Here is a 7,440-nt window from a genome sequence, read left to right as displayed (position 1 = left end):
CAAAGGGTGAAACTTATTCGGCGACCCCGACGTTCCTCTTGCGCCACTATGAGGTTGACAAAAAAATTTTTTGTGAGATGTCTTGAGAACTATTGGATGGTTTGCAATGAAATTTGGTAGATATCCAGATAACCCAATCCAAATCCCAATACCGTTGTTGATCCTCTGATTTATCCTCTAGCTCCCCCAGAAGGTCGACATTTGATTTTATCCAGTTCTTTGATTTATGACCAAATACTTGCAAAACCAGTGACATTCCCTTCGGCCACAGAACTTTGTGTTTAGTGCTATTTAGCATATGTTAGCATGCTAAATTAAGATGCTAATGTAAACATAACCTGCTAAAAGTTGGAAATAAGTAATAACTCACAATGCTACATTTATTTGCAAGTTTCAGTGCTAGACCTTCACAAACATTGACAAACCATTTGCCTGATGGTCTAGGACCGAAACATCGCAGGTTTGACAGTGTGCGGTTTAGTGTAACTTTTAATCCATCAGTCTATCTTGCACCTGCCGTATGAAATATATGTACAAAGTGTTCATCTGTTCCAAAACATTCCCTGATAAACATCAGCATGTTAGAGTTGCCACTATGATTATGTTAGCATGCCGATATTAGCATGTAGTTAAAAGCCTGTTTGAGTTTATACGTAACATTTTAGATTTTGGAGACAGTAACATTTGCTTTAAGTTGTGTAATAACACAGCAGTATTATATGAATACAGAAAAATAATATATCTAAGTGGAACGGTGTCGCTGAACAACTACTCAGTGAACTTTACATTAAAAGTGAGTTTTAAAATAATATAGCTGCATGTTGGAAGTCTATGTAACCTGACATACATCCCACTCGTCACTGGAGCTGCCATTGACTTTTAAAGCTCTGTTGTAGGCGTGAGCCTTTAAGGAAAAGGTTTCCCTTTGAAATCATCAAGCTCAATAGCCGCCTGCCTTGTGTTGGTTTTCAATCATATCTGATAGATGAGTTTAAGCTCAGTGCAGTTTTCCAGTGGCAGGCACACACACATCCTCCCTCGTCTATTACATCAAAATAACAAGGAATAAAGTTGATGTTAAATTTCCTGTGTGTAGGCTACATAAAACAGCTTCGATGAATGTCGATCCACCTACACTTTGATGTCTGACTAAAAAAGCCTACACAGTTAAGCTGATATGTGTGATAAAATTAAAGTGTTGTATATTTGTACATACTGTGAAAACATATACAAGATGCATATTTGTAAGTGCCGGAGCTTTTCCACATCTGCTACAAAGAAACTGTAACTGCTGCTGTCGCCACATCACAAACATTGAGGATTAGCTTGATGTACGTGAAGCTTCTCTCCACCACAGAGCTCTCTGTGGGGTGTTTCACATTGTGTGTCATGTTTTACATTGCGTGTGTCGGGTTTAGTGTAAGTAAACCACTGTCCAAATGATGGTAGTGGTGTGTAGAGCTGCAGCTTTGTCAGTCAATATTAGAAAATCTACAAATGTCAAGTCCAATATAATTTCCAGTGCCTCAATGTGATTTTACAGGTCGATGGTTTGTGGGGACTGATCACACACACTGAATTGTGGGGACTCAACTACCATGTGGGGACAAAAAAAGGTCGTCGGTTAGAGGTTAAATGCCTATGCATTAAGTATTGAGCTGAATTCAGGGTGTGGTTAGCTTAGCTTAGCATAAAGACTAGAAGCAAGTGGAAACAACTGTCCTGGCACTCTCCAAAGTTTAACAATACACCTACCAACACCTCTAAAGCTCACCAATAAAACATATTGCAGTTTTTTGTTATATCTGTACATAAACAGAAATGTAAAAACGACAATTTGTTGTGAAGTCACTCACTCCCAAGTTGTCACATATGGATGCATGGTCAAAAGCTTTTGGCATCAGTTTTTAACGCTCCGGGAAGCCTCTTAGCATCATAGTTGAATGGACTGTAGGAAGCCCTGTCACGTCATTTATGAACACTGAAAGCAGGGGTATAGTAAATAAAGAAAAGTCTAAGCAAGGAGGTGGATGGGGTGGCGGGATGATCCAGTGGTCCAGAAACTGGACTTTTCCCCAGGAGACCAGTGTTCACTTGCCATGTGAAACAAAAACTCAACAATGATTGTTTGTAGTTGAGTTACGTAGTTACGATCCAGTTACGTAGTAACGCATAACCCAAACCATGATCTTTTCCTAAACTTAACCAAATTGTGATGTTTCACAACATTAACCACTAGTTTAATATGAAAGTGTAACTGGACGTTGCATATTTGTTATTGCTAACTTGACCGCAGAGCCCTTCATGTCCAAAATCAATGCAAAAGGGGTACCTTATATCTTGTATCTTGACCAAACATCCATATGTGACGAGTTGGGAGTGAGAATGTGTTGTTGTGTTAGGATTTTTAAAATGTTGGACATTCTTTAGGTTTGCTTTAGATGGTTGTTAAGTTGATCTTTTAATTGACAAAAAAATGTTTATTAGCGTTTACAGCGGTACAAATCTGTAGAAAATAAAGCAGTTTTTTTGCTTTTTACATATTTTGGTTTCCTTCCTGACTCATTTGATTGTACTGATTCAATAAGAGGTGAAATGCAGAACCAGCCAGCCCTCATGTTTTTCAAATGGTGTTATTCCTCTTTGCCAGCCACACGCCACCAAATAAAAATTTTATGACGCCTGATTGTCTTTAGTTGTCCCAACTGTGAGAATCTGGGAAACCCCCTCACCATCCAGTTGTGCTGAATTTTGTGATGCTGTTAGCAGAGCCAGACCCCTGAAATAGCTTGCAACGAGCCACAGAGCTCTGCCAGCTAAGCCCCAATGCCATGCTTGTGCCATGTGCGTCATGCTTAAACAGCAACACAAAATGAAACCAGAAGAAATAAGGAGACTGAAAAAGGACAGTGAACAAGAGTAAAATGCTGATACTGACTGCATTATATTCTCAGTGGAAATCTATTAGATTATATCTATAGAATATCTATAATCATTCAAAACCTTTGAAGTGTCATACTGTAAAGGGTTTATAATGGATTAATAATAAGTGCGGCGGATGTGGTGCAGAAGGTGGAGTGAGTCATCCACTGATCAAAGGGTTGGTGGTTAGTTCCCCAGCTCCTCCTGTCCACATGTCAGACACTGAACTGCAAATTGCTCCTGAAGGTCAGGCCAGCACATGGCATGGTAGTATGTGTGGGTGAATGAGAGAAACATGTACATATTGTAATTATTGGATAAGTGTGCTACGAAAATGCAGTCATTTCCTTTTTACCCCATTGGTCCCTTTTAATGATTAACAGTTATGTTGTCATTGGAGACCAGTGGACATGGACGCAAAAAGGAAGAATTGATTGGAAACCATAAATGTGAGGCAGTGGAATATATATATATTTTTTTTTTATTTCTAGATACATACTCATGCTCTCATGCTCATGTTAAACTTCATGGAAATGAAACTGCCTCTGCTTCACACACATCATTTTAATGGCATAATGTTCGGCTCTCACACATCCTCCTCTGCTTATTCTCACAGAGAGAGTGCACACGCTCAGCAAAAAAATTGCCATAAATTGAACTTCAATTGTGGAATAACATCCATCTTATCAGCCTGGAAGTAGATATTGCAATCACACTCACTACAGCATGTTAACAGCATTCATTGATACGGCTGTCAATGCAAAAAAACTGGACTGGCCAATAATTGGTGAAAGCAAGAAAATACACCTATCAGCCATTACATTATGACCACTTGCTGGACCCGTTGAGGCATGGACTCTGTGTATGCACTGTGTGTTCTGACACCTTTCTTTCAGCATTAACTTTTTCAGCAATGTGACCTACAGCAGTTCATCTGTTGGATCGGATCACACAGCCCAGCTTTCGCTCGCTACAACCATCTGTGAGCCTATGACCCTGTCGCTTTTCCTTCCACGGACCACTTTTGATAGGTACTAACCACTGCAGACCGTTTTTGAGATGCTCTGATGCTGTCGACTAGCCATCACAATTTAGCCCTTGTCAAAGTCACTCAATTTCTTATGCTTACCCATTTTTCCTGCTTCTAACACATCAACTTTAAGGACATAATGTTCACTTGCTGCCTATTATATCCCACCCACTGACAGGTGCCATGGTAACAAGATAATCAGTGTTATTCACTTCACCTGTCAGTGGTCATAAAGTAATGGCTGCTCTGTTTATCTTCACCATGACAAACAGAAAAAGTAAGTAAGTAAACCCCTTGAGCACCCTTCTATTGAATTTGCCTGATCAATCTGGTTTGTTTTAGCTTTAGTTGAAACTCTGGTGTGGTTTGAACAGACACACGGTTTCCAAGCAGTTCGCAAAGAAGCCCAAACACAAGATGTGTTACGGAGGATATGAGAGAATTTGAAAGCTAACCAAATTTTTTGAGCTGCAACTAATGATTATTTTAATTTTGACATAAGTGTTTAAGCTGTAAAAATGTGTCTGCTGATCATTAAAACTGTCAAACAAGAGATTTATTTCACAGTTATCAATGATCTTCATTTGATAGAGCTTATGTGTTACCATATTATTCAACATACTAAGTTAAGCATGTAGCAAGCAAAACATTATATGCTGCATGTTACGATGTTAATTCTTTCTGTGGGCATTTCACCATGCTGATTATTACATGTTACACTTATTGTTATGTAACATCTTTTAGTACTAACTGTAACACCAGCATACTAATATTCCAAAATTACCATACCAACCAGTTAACTAAGAATATTCTCGTGTTAGAAATAAAACTGAGGCAATTAAAGCCTCAACTCCACGACACACAACCCAATGTAGGAATTACATTGGATGATTCTGCACCTCACCATATATGTAAATAGTAAGGATGAGGAGGTCAGGTGGGTGGATGGGTGTATACAAGTATGACTTTAATACAGGAAACAGGGGTTACAGTCATAGACTTGAAATGAAACTTCCCTTAACCTTAAACATACCATAGTGACAATGTGCAGATATTATAAAAAGTGAGATGTTTAAAAAGTGGGCACTGCCCAAAAAACGTCACTTAACATAATCCTGGCTTTTCCAGAATTAATCCAATATTCATGTTCTTGTCTGATGACAGAAGTGTCATACTACAAAATTCTTTTCTATGATGATAGTTAAAAAGAAGTGCTTTATTTTCACAGCCTACACAAGCTGTGGTGGTCCCTAAATTACTGTTGTTCAGCTGAAATTAAACCATTCAGGATATTCATTTGAATATGGAGCAGCTGAACTGCTGTGTTTTCCAACACATTCTCACTCCCAACTTGTTACATAATGATGCTTGGTCAAGGCCCTTTGGTGTTGCTTTTCAATGCCCTGGGTAGCCCTCTAGCATAATTTTTAGACATCTATGGATCCACGGTCAAGTTAGCAATGCTTAGCAACAACAAATATGCAACTTCCGGTTAGACTTTCAAAATAAAACACTAGCATTTTGAGCTCTGAACCGTTGCAATTTGTTTAGGTTTTGTCACAATAAGTACTTTGTTAGGTTTAGGCAACAAAACTACTTGGTTAAGGTTATATATCATGGTTTTTACGTAAATTGCCTAAATGAAATAAAAATATTTAATGTTGACTTTTTGTTTCACATGGGACATGAACACCGATCTCCTGGTTCAAAGTCCAGGTTCTGGCCCTCCATCTACCCCAACCACCTCCTTACTCTTTTCTGTTTAATATCATACACCAACCTTTACAGTCAAAAACTGATTTGTTTTCGTGTGACATCTTGAGATGAATTACACTGCACAATGTATGTGGCTCAGAATTAAGTTTGTGTAGAAACTAACTCCCTACAATATGACTAAACTGTAGTGATTTGTACAAGTCATTTGATATAATTTTCACCCTTTTAAGCTGTAGTATCTTCTGATGCTCCACACAAGTTTAATCCTACAGTGGCCAAAACCAGCTTTAACAAGGAATAAGTTAGCATTAGGATCAAAATACAGCTGAGGTTGATGAAGTCCAACTTTGATGAAAGTTGATTTAAATCTTTCAGTGTAAAGCTGAACCTGGCAGGCAGAGTCTCGTTAGAAAATGGTACTCAAGTACCAGAATAAACTGTACTGAAGTACAGTAGGGAATTGCATTAAGTTACTTCATATCCTCTGTTTAGTGCATTACCAGAAAGGAAGCTCTCACTTTCACTTTTCCAGTTAACTTTGACTCCACTCTCTCAGATGAGTGGGAGTAAGGACTCAACTAACAAAACAGCTCACTGCCTGCAGGCATAAAGTTGCACACTGTAGCTCTTGAAAAGACAAGTCTTTTAATTTTTTACTTTCACTTTTTTCCCCCTCTCTCAGGCAGCTGTCGTCATCATGATCATCATCATCTGTACTGTGTCTTCTCTATGTTTTAATCCCAGACGCTGTGACTGGCAGGCTCATTACAGAAAAGCTTCAAACACTGACGAGGAAAATAATCGACTGCACTGCTGTGGTGACAAATATAGACCATGGATACATTACAAAGTTTTCAACAGCGCTACCGGAGAGGTTTTCTGTGTGTGCTTATTAAAATGTGTGTGGAGATAGAGTGAGTGAGTGAGTGAGTGTGTGTGTGTGTGAGGGAAAGAGGGTGTTAGTGGTGGAGCTTTATGACAACCGTGGGAAATGAAATTCCCTCAGACTGAATGATGGATTTTAAAGCATCCAAAAAATTCTTAGTTTGATGGAAAGTAAGACTGTGTTGACCTATGTTATGTAACAGAATGTGTGTGTTGGTAGATGACGCCTTAAGTCTGCTTTTCACACTCTGCTGGTGGTCCTGACAAGTGTAATCTGTTTTCTGACAGGACGTTCTGCAGCAGAAAGTATCCAGGCCGCAGTGAAGTCCTGCAACTTTCTTCAAAATAGAAACAGAGCATCAACGTTTCACCACAGTAGTTTTGTTTGTGTTTGTGTTCAAAAATCTGTTGTGAAAGTGATCCAATACAGTTAAAACCATACTGTTGCAATTTTGGTTATAAAGAGAAGCTTTTTAAATGTCTGTTTGCAATGAATTTTTAACAGCAATTATTTATTTGATCAAAGTAAAGTTCTGAAATATACTCACTCTGTGTCAAAAATTATTAAAACACATTTAGCCCAGTTTTTACCTGCATATCACCAAATCAATGCTAATGGAATACATTGCAAAGCTAACTTTTCTTGAGTCACCCAGCCAGGTCTTTTTTCTTTTTCGTGTGGACGCTCTGACATAAAGTGTTTTCAGTTTGCAGCATGCACGGACACAGAACTGCGGTAAAAGGAACCGTTGTTTGTGTGTTTGTGGGAAGCAGAAGGCCAGCTAGCTGCAGCTCAATTTGGACATTAATTTAAATAAGGTAATTAATACAAAGGTGAATAAATAAAGAAGCTAATTAAAATTATGTCTCATTGTATAATTTGTATA

At 38.5% G+C, this 7,440-nt stretch overlaps 1 long non-coding RNA gene across 2 annotated transcripts; it reads left to right on the top strand.

Moving 5' to 3' along the window:
- The first annotated feature begins 4,154 nt into the window (after positions 1-4,154).
- On the top strand, positions 4,155-7,096 carry LOC123980860. 2 transcript variants are annotated; one of them, XR_006827575.1, is made up of 3 exons: positions 4,155-4,233; positions 6,351-6,567; positions 6,842-7,096. It is a non-coding gene; the product is annotated as an uncharacterized LOC123980860 (long non-coding RNA). The 2 variants fall into 2 exon arrangements; XR_006827574.1 differs by having other exon boundaries at positions 4,159-4,229.
- Positions 7,097-7,440: the final 344 nt, after the last annotated feature.

The sequence above is a fragment of the Micropterus dolomieu genome, linkage group LG12 (genome assembly GCF_021292245.1).
Source record: "Micropterus dolomieu isolate WLL.071019.BEF.003 ecotype Adirondacks linkage group LG12, ASM2129224v1, whole genome shotgun sequence".
Lineage (NCBI taxonomy): Eukaryota > Metazoa > Chordata > Actinopteri > Centrarchiformes > Centrarchidae > Micropterus > Micropterus dolomieu.
Note: the sequence above shows the minus strand (reverse complement) of the source record. Positions and strands in the feature narration are given on the sequence as shown.